This window comes from Pristiophorus japonicus, chromosome 24, assembly GCF_044704955.1.
Source record: "Pristiophorus japonicus isolate sPriJap1 chromosome 24, sPriJap1.hap1, whole genome shotgun sequence".
Classification (NCBI taxonomy): Eukaryota; Metazoa; Chordata; class Chondrichthyes; family Pristiophoridae; genus Pristiophorus; species Pristiophorus japonicus.
Genome location: NC_092000.1, coordinates 160,603 through 175,502, shown reverse-complemented (window position 1 = coordinate 175,502; position 14,900 = coordinate 160,603). Strand labels below are relative to the sequence as shown.

The window sequence follows — 14,900 nt, the reverse complement described above, 5'->3', positions numbered from 1 at the left end:
GACATTGTATTCCATCTGCCAAACCTTAGCCCATTCGCTTAACCTATCTAAATCTCTTTGCAGCCTCTCTGTGTCCTCTACACAACCCGCTTTCCCACAAATCTTTGTGTCATCTGCAAATTTTGTTACACTACACTCTGTCCCCTCTTCCAGGTCATTTATGTATATTGTAAACAGTTGTAGTCCCAGCACCGATCCCTGTGGCACACCACTAACCACTGATTTCCAACCCGAAAAGGACCCATTTATCCCAACTCTCTGCTTTCTGTTCGCCAGACAATTCTCTATCCATGCTAATACATTTCCTCTGACTCCGCCTACCTTTATCTTCTGCAGTAACCTTTTGTGTGGCACCTTATCGAATGCCTTTTGGAAATCTAAATACACCACATCCATCGGTACACCTCTATCCACCATGCTCGTTATATCCTCAAAGAATTCTAGTAAATTAATTAAACATGATTTCCCCTTCATGAATCCATGCTGCGTCTGCTTGATTGCACTATTCCTATCTAGATGTCCCGCTATTTCTTCCTTAATGATAGTTTCAAGCATTTTCCCCACTACAGATGTTAAACTAACCGACCTATAGTTATCTGCCTTTTGTCTGCCCCCTTTTTTAAACAGAGGCGTTACATTAGCTGCTTTCCAATCCGCTGGTACCTCCCCAGAGTCCAGAGAATTTTGGTAGATTATAACGAATGCATCTGCTATAACTTCCGCCATCTCCGCCAATACCCTGGGATGCATTTCATCAGGACCAGGGGACTTGTCTACCTTGAGTCCCATTAGCCTGTCCAGCACTACCCCCGTAGTGATAGTGATTGTCTCAAGGTCCTCCCTTCCCACATTCCTGTGACCAGCAATTTTTGGCATGGTTTTTGTGTCTTCCACTGTGAAGACCGAAGCAAAATAATTGTTTAAGGTCTCAGCCATTTCCACATTTCCCATTATTAAATCCCCCTTCTCATCTTCTAAGGGACCAACATTTACTTTAGTCACTCTTTTCCGTTTTATATATCTGTAAAAGCTTTTACTATCTGTTTTTATGTTTTGCGCAAGTTTACCTTCGAAATCTATCTTTCCTTTCTTTATTGCTTTCTTAGTCATTCTTTGCTGTGACCCACACACAATGTTTGTACCTTTATTGCATGCATAACATTTGGCGACAGGAATACAAGAACCTTTGTTTGCAAAATGAGCACGATTGGATTTTTAGAGTGATTTGTGGAGGGAGAAGATTGGGCAGGCTTTCTGAGCCGTTTGAACCAGTACTTCATGGCCAACAAAATGAAGGGGGTCGACGATGCAGATTTGTGCTGGGCCATGTTCCTCACTATGTGCGGTTCAAAGATCTACGGTCTGATAAAGAATCTACTCATGCCTAGTGATCCAACAGAGAAAACATATGAGGAGTTGTGTACATTGGTACAGGTTTTCTACACACGTTCGATCGGAGGGCCAGAGTGCGGCGGAATTCATTGCCGACCTGAGACATCTAACGGGACCGTGCAAGTTCGGAATGGTGTTGGCAGACATGCTGCGGGACGTCTTTGTTATCGGTATCAACCACGAGGTGATCCTGTGCAAACTTCTGGTGGTGGAGGAGTTGGAGTTGGATTTAAAAAGGCCCATCCTGATCGCTCAATCATGTATGACGATGGGCAGGAGTTTAAAGCAAATATCAGTGAAGAACCGAACCTTGGCAAGTACTGTAAATGTGATTGATTCGGCGTTCGGCAGAGCACAACATGACAGGGCCTATCCGGCTGCGTTTGCGAAACCTGTGGCTGCCCAAAGTCTGCCAGCGAGAATGTATCCGACTTCTCCATGTTGGCGTTGTGGGGAAAATCACCGGCACCAGCAGTGCCGATTTAAGCAATATAGTTGCAAAGGCTGTCTGAGAGTGAGGCATCTCCAGCACGAGTGTCCGCAGATGAGCAAGCGTGCTGCGACACACCACGTGGAGGATGAGAGTCAGACTAGCACGGATCAGGATACGCAATCCGAGATGCCAGAGGAGGAAGTGTATGGACTGTACTCTTTCATAACCAAGAGTAAACCAATTTTGATTAATGTGAAGTTTAACGGAATACCGGTATCGATGGAACTAGACACAGGGGCGAATCAATCGATCATGAACGCGAGGGCATTTAATAAGCTGTGGGATATTAAGACTGTGAGGCCCAGGCTGAGCCCTGTAAATGCCAAGCTGCGCACGTACACCAAAGAACTGATAAAGGTGATTGGCAGTGCACAAATTAATGTGTCGTATAATGGTGCGGTTCACAAGTTACCGCTGTGGATTGTTCCAGGCAACGGCCCAATGCTGCTCGGCAGGAGCTGGTTGGAAAAAATCAGATGTGACTGCAATGACATAAAGGCATTGTCGTCGGAAGAGGATACATGTGCCCAAGTATTGAGCAAGTTCCCCTCGCTGTTCGAACCGGGTATCGGCAACTTCATGGGAGCCAAGGTGCAGATCCACGTGGACTCCGATGCAAGACCCGTCCATCATAAAGCTCGGGCAGTGCCGTATATGATGAGGGAGAAGGTCGAAATTGAACTGGACAGACTCCAGCGTGAAGGGATCATATCACCGGTTGAATTTAATGAATGGGCCAGCCCCATTGTTCCTGTGCTGAAAAGTGATGGCACAGTCAGAATCTGTGGAGACTACAAGGCTACAATCAACAGGGTTTCAAAACAAGATCAGTACCTGTTACCGAAGGCTGATGACTTGTTTGCGACGCTAGCCGGAGGGAAATCGTTCACAAAACTGGACTTGACGTCGGTCTATATGACGCAGGAGTTGGTTGAGATGTCAAAGAGACATACATGCATTAACACGCACAAAGGACTGCTTAATTACCATAGGTGCCCGTTTGGAATTGGCTCGGCTGCAGCAATATTCCAGAGGAATATGGAAAGTCTACTGAAGTCCGTTCCCAGAACCGTCGTGTTCCAAGATGACATCCTGATCACCGGTCGTGACTCCAAGGAACATCTGAACAACCTGGAAGAGGTTCTACAGCATTTGGACAGAGTGGGACTCAGACTTAAATGCTTAAAGTGCGTCGTCATGGCACCGGAGGTCGAATTCCTCGGGAGGAAAATCACCGCTGATGGCATCAGATCTACTGACATGAAAACCAAAACCATCAAGAATGCACTCAAGCTGTAGAACGTGATGGAGCTGTGTTCGTTCCTGGGTCCACTCAACTACTTCGGTAACTTCCTACCTAAATTGAGCACCTTACTAGAACCACTGCACATGATATTGAGAAAAGGCAACAACTGGGTGTGGGGCACATTGCAAGATAGAGCTTTCGAGAAAGCCACCAATCTGCTTTGCTCGAACAAGCTGCTGGTACATTATGACCCATATAAATGTTTAGTTTTGGTCTGTGACGCATCGTCATATGGAATTGGTTCCGTGTTACAACAAGCCATTGAGTCGGGGAAACTTCAACCTGTTGCGTATGCATCCAAAAGTTTGTCTAAAGCAGAAAGAGCCTATAGTATGGTAGAAAAAGCAGCTTTAGCATGTGTGTACAGTGTTAAAAAGATGCATCAATACCTGTTCGGTCTGAGGTTCGAATTGAAGATCGATCACAAGCCGCTCATTTTGTTGTTTTCCGAGAGCAAAAGGTTTCAATACCAACACTTCATCCCGCATCCAAAGGTGGGCACTGACATTATCTGCCTATGATTATGTCATTCGCCACAGACCTGGCACAGAGAATTGTGCCGATGTTTGAGCCAGTTGTCGTTGCCCACACCGGAGGTGGAAATGCCACAACCAGATTTAATGTTAATCACAGATGCTTTTGAGAGTGAAGGTACCCCTGTCACGGCTCAACAAGTTAAGACCTGGACCAGCCAAAACCCGATATTATCGGTGGTAAAGGGTTGCATCCTCAAAGGGGAATGGTCTGCCATACCTAAGCAAATGTGTGAGGAGGCCAAACCGTACATTTGTCGCAAGGACGAACTGTCTATTCCAGCAGATTGCATATTGTGGGGCAATCGTGTTGTAATGCCTAAGAAAGGGAGAGAGAAGTCTGTGCATGAGTTACACAGCACACACCCTGGTAGAGTGATGTTGAAGGCCATCGCCAGGTCCCACGTATGGTGGCCAGGAATTGATTCTGAGCTGGAAGCATGCGTGCATCAGTGCAACACCTGCATGCAGCTCAGCAAAGCACCAACGGAATCACCGCTGAGTCTGTGGTCATGGTCATCCAAACCTTGGTCCAGGATCCATGTAGATTTTGCAGGTCCCTTCCTGGGTAAGATGTTTTTAGTGGTGGTGGATGCTTATTCGAAGTGAATAGAATGCATAATCATGTCATCCAGTACGTCCATGGCAACCATAGAGAATCTCAATGTTATGTTCACGACACATAGTCTGCCTGACATAGTGGTGAGCGACAATGGGTCGTGCTTCACCAGTCAGGAGTTTCAGGAGTTTGTAAAACTTAATGGCATAAAACATGTAAGGTCAGCACTGTTCAAGCCTGTGTCCAATGGGCGTCTCAAAGGGCTTCACAGCCAATGAAGTACTTTTGGAGTGTAGTCACTGTTGTAATGTGGGAAGCACGGCAGCCAGTTTGTGCACAGCAAGCTCCCACACACAGCAATGTGATAATGACCCAGATAAACTGTTTTTGTTATGTTGATCGGCCCCAGGACACCAGGGATAACTCCCCTGCTTGTCAAAATAGTGCATTGGGATCTTTTATGACCATGTGAGAGGGCAGACAGGGCCCCAGTTTAATGTCTCATCCAAACGACAGCACATCTGACAGTGCAGCACTCCCTCAACACTGCAATGTCATCCTAGATTTATATGCCTAAGTCTCGGGAGTGGGGTTTGAACCCAGAACCTTTGACTGAGAGGCTGGTGTGCTACCCACTGCCGCCACAGCTGATACAATGTAAGTTTAAGGGGAGGTTAGATAAGCATATGAGGGAGAAGGGGTTAGAGGGTTACGCTGATAGATTTAGATGAGGAAAGCTGGGAAGAGGCTGGAGTGGAGCATGGACTGGTTGGGCCGAATGGACTGTTTCTGGGGAGTATAACCGATGTAAAGGTGCATACTCGAGGACACAAGGATCAAGATCTCATCTGTAAGAATAACCTGTATCATGGAAGACACAAATATCTCAGAGTAAAACTGTGAGAGCAGGTACTGAGGATCTCGTTCTGCTGATCCTATGTACTCGCTGGGAATTACAGCAGGATTCAGAAAGATGCGTAAAAGGGGTTTCCATCGATCTTCTATCAAATTTACGGCAGTCAATCGGGGACCCGTGAAGGCATTCTTGGTGATAATAATCCTATAATAAGATGAAGTTTGTATATTTGTCGTCCTGACTCTCTGTAATTTCACAGGCTACAGTCAAAACTTGGGCAGTTGGAGACTGACAAACAATTAACAACACTAACAACGAAAGCGCCTCCTCCAAAAGATGCTATTCAGGTAAAGCATTCAGCTTTTTTAGAGCTTTAGGAAAATAAAGTTAGGTATTCACATTAAATAAATAGCTGTCTCAGCTCTTGCTATAAAATAACATTTCTCCAAGTCAGTAATGTAGCCAGTGTATCTGTGAACTGGCAGAGTATATCAGAGAATGTTAAGGTGCAGTGTGGCCTTCAACTAAAATACCAGGGCCGAGAACTTTGACTGCAATGAACCTGAATATCAGAAGCTGTGTATAATGGGTGGACGATCTGATAACACCGGTTTGTGCCACCGACTGTGACGAATTTCTAGGCCCAAGTATTATGGTGAGGTGCAGAGTGTTAGTGATTATCCGTCTTAGCAATTCACGTTACTGAAGAGTGCAGGGCATATCAGAGAGTTGCAGCACAGGCTGTGGGGTATATCAGTGTTACAGTGACGGGTATGGGGTATATCAGTGTTACAGTGAGGGGTGTGGGGCATATCAGAGTGTTACAGTGAGAGGTGTGGGGTATATCAGTGTTACAGTGAGGTGTGTGGAGTATATCAGTGTTACAGTGAGGTGTGTGGGGTATATCAGTGTTACAGTGAAGGGTGTGGGGTGTATCAGTGTTACAGTGAGGGGTGTGGGGTATATCAGTGTTACAGTGAGGTGTGTGGGGTATATCAGTGTTACAGTGAGGGGTGTGGGGTATATCAGTGTTACAGTGAGCTGTGTGGGGTACATCAGTGTTACAGTGAGGGGTGTGGGGTATATCAGTGTTACAGTGAGGGGTCTGGGGTATATCAGTGTTACAGTGCGGGGTGTGGGGTATATCAGTGTTACAGTGATGGGTATGGGGTTATCAGTGTTACAGTGAGGGGTGTGGGGTATATCAGTGTTACAGTGAGGGGTGTGGGGTATATCAGTGTTACAGTGAGGGTTGTGGGGTATATCAGTGTTACAGTGAGGCGTGTGGGGTATATCAGTGTTACAGTGAGGTGTGTGGGGTATATCAGTGTTACAGTGAGGGGTGTGGGGTATATCAGTGTTACAGTGAGCTGTGTGGGGTACATCAGTGTTACAGTGAGGGGTGTGGGGTATATCAGTGTTACAGTGAGGGGTCTGGGGTATATCAGTGTTACAGTGAGGGGTGTGGGGTATATCAGTGTTACAGTGAGGGGTGTGGGGTATATTAGTGTTACAGTGAGGGGAGTGGAGTATTTCAGTGTTACAGTGAGGGGTGTGGGGTATATCAGTGTTACAGTGAGGGGTGTGGGTATATCAGTGTTACAGTGAGGGGTGTGGGGTATATCAGTGTTACAGTGAGGGGTGTGGGGTATATCAGTGTTACATTGAGGGGTGTGGGGTATATCAGTGTTACAGTGAGGGGTGTGGGGTATATCAGTGTTACAGTGAGACGTGTGGGGTATATCAGTGTTACAGTGAGAGGTGTGGGGTATATCAGTGTTACAGTGAGGGATGTGGGGTATATCAGTGTTACAGTGAGAGGCATGGGGTATATCAGTGTTACAGTGAGAGGCATGGGGCATATCAGAGTGTTACAGTGAGGGGTGTGGTGTATATCTGTGTGTTACAGTGAGGGTGTGGGGTATATCTGTGTGTTACAGTGAGGGTGTGGCGTATATCAGTGTTACAGTGAGGGGCGTGGGATACATCAGTGTTACAGTGAGGGGTGCGGAGTATATCAGTGTTACAGTGAGAGGTGTGGGGTATATCCTTGTGTTACAGTGAGGGGTGTGGGGTATATCAGTGTTACAGTGAGGGATGTGGAGTATATCAGCATGTTACAATGAGGGGTGTGGAGTATATCAGTGTTACAGTGAGGGGTGTGGGGTATATCAGTGTTACAGTGAGGGGTGTGGGGTATATCAGTGTTACAGTGAGGGGTGTGGGGTATATCAGTGATACAGTAAGGGGTGTGGGGTATATCAGTGTTACAGTGAGGGGTACGGGGTATATCAGTGTTACAGTGAGAGGTGTGGGCTATATCAGTGTTACAGTGAGGTGTGCAGGGTATATCAGTGTTACAGTGAGGGGTGTGGGGTATATCAGTGTTACAGTGAGACGTGTGGAGTATATCAGTATTACAGTGAGGGGGTGGGGTATATCAGTGTTACAGTGAGGGGTGTGGGGTATATCAGTGTTACAGTGAGGGGTGTGGTGTATATCAGAGTGTTACAGTGAGGTGTGTGGGGTATATCCGTGTTACAGTGAGGGGTGTGGGGTATATCAGTATTACAGTGATGGTTGTGGGGTATATCAGTGTTACAGTGAGGGGTACGGGGTATATCAGTGTTACAGTGAGAGGTGTGGGCTATATCAGTGTTACAGTGAGGTGTGCAGGGTATATCAGTGTTACAGTGAGGGGTGTGGGGTATATCAGTGTTACAGTGAGACGTGTGGAGTATATCAGTATTACAGTGAGGGGGTGGGGTATATCAGTGTTACAGTGAGGGGTGTGGGGTATATCCGTGTTACAGTGAGGGGTGTGGGGTATATCAGTGTTACAGTGAGGGTGTGGGGTATATCAGTGTTATAGTGAGCGGTGTGGGGTATATCAGTGTTGCAGTGAGGGGTGCGGGGTATATCAGTGTTCCAGTGAGAGGTGTGGAGTCTTTCAGTGTTACAGTGTGAGGCGTGGGGTATATCAGTGTTAAAGTGAGGGGTGTGGGGTATATCAGTGTTACAGTGAGTGGTGTGGGGTATATCAGTTTTACAGTGAGGGGTGTGGGGTATATCAGTGTTACAGTGAGGGGTGTGGGATATATTAGTATTACAGTGATGGTTGTGGGGTATATCAGTGTTACAGTGAGGGGTGTGGGGTATATCAGTGTTACAGTGAGGGGTGTGGAGTATATCAGTGTTCCAGTGAGGGGTATGGGGTATATCAGTGTTACAGTGAGGTGTGTGGGGTATATCCGTGTTACAGTGAGGGGTGTGGGGTATATCAGTGTTACCGTGAGGTGTGTGGAGTATATCAGTGTTATATTGAGAGGCATGGTGTATATCAGTGTTACAGTGAGGGGTGTGGGGTATATCAGTGTTACAGTAAGGGGTCTGGGGCATATCAGTGTTACAGTGAGGCGTGTGGGGTATATCATGTTACAGTAAGAGGTGTGGAGTATATCAGTGTTACAGTGAGAGGCGTGGGGTATATCAGTGTTACAGTGAGGGGTGCGGGGTATATCAGTGTTACAGTGAGGGGTATGGGTTATATCAGTGTTACAGTGAGGTGTGTGGGGTATATCAGTGTTACAGTGAGGGTGTGGGGTATATCAGTGTTACAGTGAGGTGTGTGGAGTATATCAGTGTTACAGTGAGGGGTGTGGGGTATATCAGTTTTACAGTGAGTGTTATGTGGCATATCAGAGTTTTACAGTGAGAGGTGTGGGGCATATCAGTGTTACAGTGAGAGGTGTAAGGGGTATATAATGTTACAGTGAGGGGTGTGGAGTATATCAGTGTTACAGTGAGGGGTGTGGGGTAGATCTGTGTGTTACAGTTAGGGTGTGGGGTATATTAGTGTTACAGTGAGGGGTGCGGAATATATCAGTGTTACAGTGAGAGGTGTGAGGTATATCATTGTGTTACAGTGAGGGGTGAGGGGTATATCATTGTGTTACAGTGAGGGGTGTGGGGTATATCAGTGTGTAACAGTGAGGGTTGTGAAATTTATCAGTGCTACAGTGAGGGGTGTGGGGTATATCAGTATTACAGTGAGGGGTGTGGGATATATCAGAGGGTTACAGTGAGAGGTGTGGAGTATATCAGTGTTACAGTGAGCGGTATGGGGTATATCAGTGTTACAGCGAGAGGTGTGGGCTATATCAGAGTGTTACCATGAGGGGTGAGGAGTATATCAGTGTTACAGTGAGAGGTGTGGGCTATATCAGAGTGTTACCATGAGGGGTGAGGAGTATATCAGTGTTACAGTGAGGTGTGTGGGGTATATCAGTGTTACAGTGAGGTGTGTGGGGTATATCAGTGTTACAGTGAGGGGTGTGGGATATATCAGTGTTACAGTGAGGGGTGTGGGGTATATCAGTGTTACAGTGAGGGGTGTGGGTATATCAGTGTTACAGTGAGGGGTGTGGGGTATATCAGTGTTACAGTGAGGGGTGTGGGGTATATCAGTGTTACATTGAGGGGTGTGGGGTATATCAGTGTTACAGTGAGGGGTGTGGGGTATATCAGTGTTGCAGTGAGATGTGTGGGGTATATCAGTGTTACAGTGAGAGGTGTGGGGTATATCAGTGTTACAGTGAGGGATGTGGGGTATATCAGTGTTACAGTGAGAGGCATGGGGTATATCAGTGTTACAGTGAGAGGCGTGGGGCATATCAGAGTGTTACAGTGAGGGGTGTGGTGTATATCTGTGTGTTACAGTGAGGGTGTGGGGTATATCTGTGTTACATTGAGGGTGTGGCGTATATCAGTGTTACAGTGAGGGGCGTGGGATACATCAGTGTTACAGTGAGGGATGTGGAGTATATCAGCATGTTACAATGAGGGGTGTGGAGTATATCAGTGCTACAGTGAGGGGTGTGGGGTATATCAGTGTTACAGTGAGGGGTGTGGGGTATATCAGTGTTACAGTGAGGGGTGTGGGGTATATCAGTGTTACAGTGAGGGGTGTGGGGTAAATCAGTGATACAGTAAGGGGTGTGGGGTATATCAGTGTTACAGTGAGGGGTACGGGGTATATCAGTGTTACAGTGAGAGGTGTGGGCTATATCAGTGTTACAGTGAGGTGTGCAGGGTATATCAGTGTTACAGTGAGGGGTGTGGGGTATATCAGTGTTACAGTGAGACGTGTGGAGTATATCAGTGTTACAGTGAGGGGGTGGGGTATATCAGTGTTACAGTGAGGGGTGTGGGGTATATCAGTGTTACAGTGAGGGGTGTGGTGTATATCAGAGTGTTACAGTGAGGTGTGTGGGGTATATCCGTGTTACAGTGAGGGGTGTGGGGTATATCAGTATTACAGTGATGGTTGTGGGGTATATCAGTGTTACAGTGAGGGGTGTGGGGTATATCAGTGTTACAGTGAGGGGCATGGGGTATATCAGTGTTACAGTGAGGGGTGTGGTGTATATCAGAGTGTTACAGTGAGGTGTGTGGGGTATATCCGTGTTACAGTGAGGGGTGTGGGGTATATCAGTGTTACAGTGAGGGTGTGGGGTATATCAGTGTTATAGTGAGCGGTGTGGGGTATATCAGTGTTGCAGTGAGGGGTGCGGGGTATATCAGTGTTCCAGTGAGAGGTGTGGAGTATTTCAGTGTTACAGTGTGAGGCGTGGGGTATATCAGTGTTAAAGTGAGGGGTGTGGGGTATATCAGTGTTACAGTGAGGGGTGTGGGGTATATCAGTTTTACAGTGAGGGGTGTGGGGTATATCAGTGTTACAGTGAGGGGTGTGGGATATATTAGTATTACAGTGATGGTTGTGGGGTATATCAGTGTTACAGTGAGGGGTGTGGGGTATATCAGTGTTACAGTGAGGGGTGTGGAGTATATCAGTGTTCCAGTGAGGGGTATGGGGTATATCAGTGTTACAGTGAGGTGTGTGGGGTATATCCGTGTTACAGTGAGGGGTGTGGGGTATATCAGTGTTACCGTGAGGTGTGTGGAGTATATCAGTGTTATATTGAGAGGCATGGGGTATATCAGTGTTACAGTGAGGGGTGTGGGGTATATCAGTGTTACAGTAAGGGGTGTGGGGCATATCAGTGTTACAGTGAGGCGTGTGGGGTATATCATATTACAGTAAGAGGTGTGGAGTATATCAGTGTTACAGTGAGAGGCGTGGGGTATATCAGTGTTACAGTGAGGGGTGCGGGGTATATCAGTGCTACAGTGAGGGGTATGGGTTATATCAGTGTTACAGTGAGGGTGTGGGGTATATCAGTGTTACAGTGAGGTGTGTGGAGTATATCAGTGTTACAGTGAGGGGTGTGGGGTATATCAGTTTTACAGTGAGGGTTATGTGGCATATCAGAGTTTTACAGTGAGAGGTGTGGGGCATATCAGTGTTACAGTGAGCGGTGTAAGGGGTATATAATGTTACAGTGAGGGGTGTGGAGTATATCAGTGTTACAGTGAGGGGTGTGGGGTAGATCAGTGATACAGTAAGGGGTGTGGGGTATATCAGTGTTACAGTGAGGGGTACGGGGTATATCAGTGTTACAGTGAGAGGTGTGGGCTATATCAGTGTTACAGTGAGGTGTGCAGGGTATATCAGTGTTACAGTGAGGGGTGTGGGGTATATCAGTGTTACAGTGAGACGTGTGGAGTATATCAGTGTTACAGTGAGGGGGTGGGGTATATCAGTGTTACAGTGAGGGGTGTGGGGTATATCAGTGTTACAGTGAGGGGTGTGGTGTATATCAGAGTGTTACAGTGAGGTGTGTGGGGTATATCCGTGTTACAGTGAGGGGTGTGGGGTATATCAGTATTACAGTGATGGTTGTGGGGTATATCAGTGTTACAGTGAGGGGTGTGGGGTATATCAGTGTTACAGTGAGGGGCATGGGGTATATCAGTGTTACAGTGAGGGGTGTGGTGTATATCAGAGTGTTACAGTGAGGTGTGTGGGGTATATCCGTGTTACAGTGAGCGGTGTGGGGTATATCAGTGTTGCAGTGAGGGGTGCGGGGTATATCAGTGTTCCAGTGAGAGGTGTGGAGTCTTTCAGTGTTACAGTGTGAGGCGTGGGGTATATCAGTGTTAAAGTGAGGGGTGTGGGGTATATCAGTGTTACAGTGAGGGGTGTGGGGTATATCAGTTTTACAGTGAGGGGTGTGGGGTATATCAGTGTTACAGTGAGGGGTGTGGGATATATTAGTATTACAGTGATGGTTGTGGGGTATATCAGTGTTACAGTGAGGGGTGTGGGGTATATCAGTGTTACAGTGAGGGGTGTGGAGTATATCAGTGTTCCAGTGAGGGGTATGGGGTATATCAGTGTTACAGTGAGGTGTGTGGGGTATATCCGTGTTACAGTGAGGGGTGTGGGGTATATCAGTGTTACCGTGAGGTGTGTGTAGTATATCAGTGTTATATTGAGAGGCATGGGGTATATCAGTGTTACAGTGAGGGGTGTGGGGTATATCAGTGTTACAGTAAGGGGTGTGGGGCATATCAGTGTTACAGTGAGGCGTGTGGGGTATATCATATTACAGTAAGAGGTGTGGAGTATATCAGTGTTACAGTGAGAGGCGTGGGGTATATCAGTGTTACAGTGAGGGGTGCGGGGTATATCAGTGTTACAGTGAGGGGTATGGGTTATATCAGTGTTACAGTGAGGTGTGTGGGGTATATCAGTGTTACAGTGAGGGTGTGGGGTATATCAGTGTTACAGTGAGGTGTGTGGAGTATATCAGTGTTACAGTGAGGGGTGTGGGGTATATCAGTTTTACAGTGAGGGTTATGTGGCATATCAGAGTTTTACAGTGAGAGGTGTGGGGCATATCAGTGTTACAGTGAGCGGTGTAAGGGGTATATAATGTTACAGTGAGGGGTGTGGAGTATATCAGTGTTACAGTGAGGGGTGTGGGGTAGATCTGTGTGTTACAGTTAGGGTGTGGGGTATATTAGTGTTACAGTGAGGGGTGCGGAATATATCAGTGTTACCGTGAGAGGTGTGAGGTATATCATTGTGTTACAGTGAGGGGTGTGGGGTATATCAGTGTGTAACAGTGAGGGTTGTGAAATTTATCAGTGCTACAGTGAGGGGTGTGGGGTATATCAGTATTACAGTGAGGGGTGTGGGATATATCAGAGGGTTACAGTGAGAGGTGTGGAGTATATCAGTGTTACAGTGAGAGGTGTGGGCTATATCAGAGTGTTACCATGAGGGGTGAGGAGTATATCAGTGTTACAGTGAGGTGTGTGGGGTATATCAGTGTTACAGTGAGGTGTGTGGGGTATATCAGTGTTACAGTGAGGGGTGTGGGATATATCAGTGTTACAGTGAGGGGTGTGGAGTATATCAGTGTTACAGTGAGGGGTATGGGGTATATCAGTGTTAAATGAGGGGTGTGGGGTATATCAGTGTTATAGTGAGGGGTGTGGGGTATATCAGTGTTTAAGTATGGGATGTGGGGTATATCAGTGTTACAGTGAGGGGTGTGGGGGTATATCAGTGTTACAGTGAGAGGTGTGGTGTATATCAGTGTTACAGTGAGGGATGTGGGGTATATCAGTGTTACACTGAGAGGTGTGGGATATATCAGTGTTATAGTGAGGGGTGTGGAGTATATCAGAGTGTTACCATGAGGGGTGTGGAGTATATCAGTGTTACAGTGAGGTGTGTGTGGTAAATCCGTGTTACAGTGACGGGTGTGGGGTATATCAGTGTTACAGTGAGGTGTGTGGAATATATCAGTGTTATAGTGAGGGGTGTGGGGCATATCAGTGTTACTGTGAGGGGTGTGGGATATATCAGAGTGTTACAGTGAGAGGCGTGGGGTATATCAGTGTTACAGTGAGGGGTGCGGGGTATATCAGTGTTACAGTGAGGGGTATGGGTATATCAGTGTTACAGTGAGGGGTGTTGGGGATATCATGTTACAGTGAAGGGTGTAGGGTATATCATGTTACAGTGAGGGGTGTGGAGTATATCAGTGTTACAGTGAGGGGTGTGGGGTATATCTGTGTGTTACAGTTAGGGTGTGGGGTATATCAGTGTTAGAGTGAGAGGTGCGGAGTATATCAGTGTTACAGTGAGAGGTGTGGGGTGTATCATTGTGTTACAGTGAGGGGTGTGGGGTATATCAGTGTGTAAATGTGAGGGTTGTGAAATTTATCAGTGTTACAGTGAGGGGTGTGGGCTATATCAGTGTTACAGTGAGGGGTGTGGGATATATCAGAGGGTTACAGTGAGGGGTGTGGAGTATATCAGTGTTACAGTGAGGGGTATGGGGTATATCAGTGTTACAGTGAGGTGTGGGGTATATCAGTGTTACAGTGAGGGGTGTGTAGTATATCAGAGTGTTACCATGAGGGGTGTGGAGTATATCAGTGCTATAGTGAGGTGTGTGGGGTATATCCGTGTTACAGTGACGGGTGTGGGGTATATCAGTGTTATAGTGAGGGTGTGGAGTATATCAGTTTTACAGTGAGGGTTATGTGGCATATCAGAGTTTTACAGTGAGAGGTGTGGGGCATATCAGTGTTACAGTGAGGGGTGTGGGGTATATAATGTTACAGTGAGGGTTGTGGAGTATATCAGTGTTACAGTGAGGGGTGTGGGGTAGATCTGTGTGTTACAGTTAGGGTGTGGGGTATATTAGTGTTACAGTGAGGGGTGCGGAATATATCAGTGTTACAGTGAGAGGTGTGAGGTATATCATTGTGTTACAGTGAGGGGTGAGGGGTATATCATTGTGTTACAGTGAGGGGTGTGGGGTACATCAGTGTGTAACAGT

General features: G+C 46.7%; 1 long non-coding RNA gene across 1 annotated transcript in view; it reads left to right on the top strand.

Annotated features, from left to right (window-relative positions):
* Positions 1 to 5,401: 5,401 nt before the first annotated feature.
* LOC139237845 (uncharacterized) overlaps positions 5,402 to 14,900 on the top strand; it is a 102,428-nt gene continuing 92,929 nt past the window's right edge. The window contains exon 1 of the long non-coding RNA XR_011588534.1: positions 5,402 to 5,486. This is a non-coding gene — a long non-coding RNA (uncharacterized lncRNA). The remainder of the gene's footprint in view (positions 5,487 to 14,900) is intronic.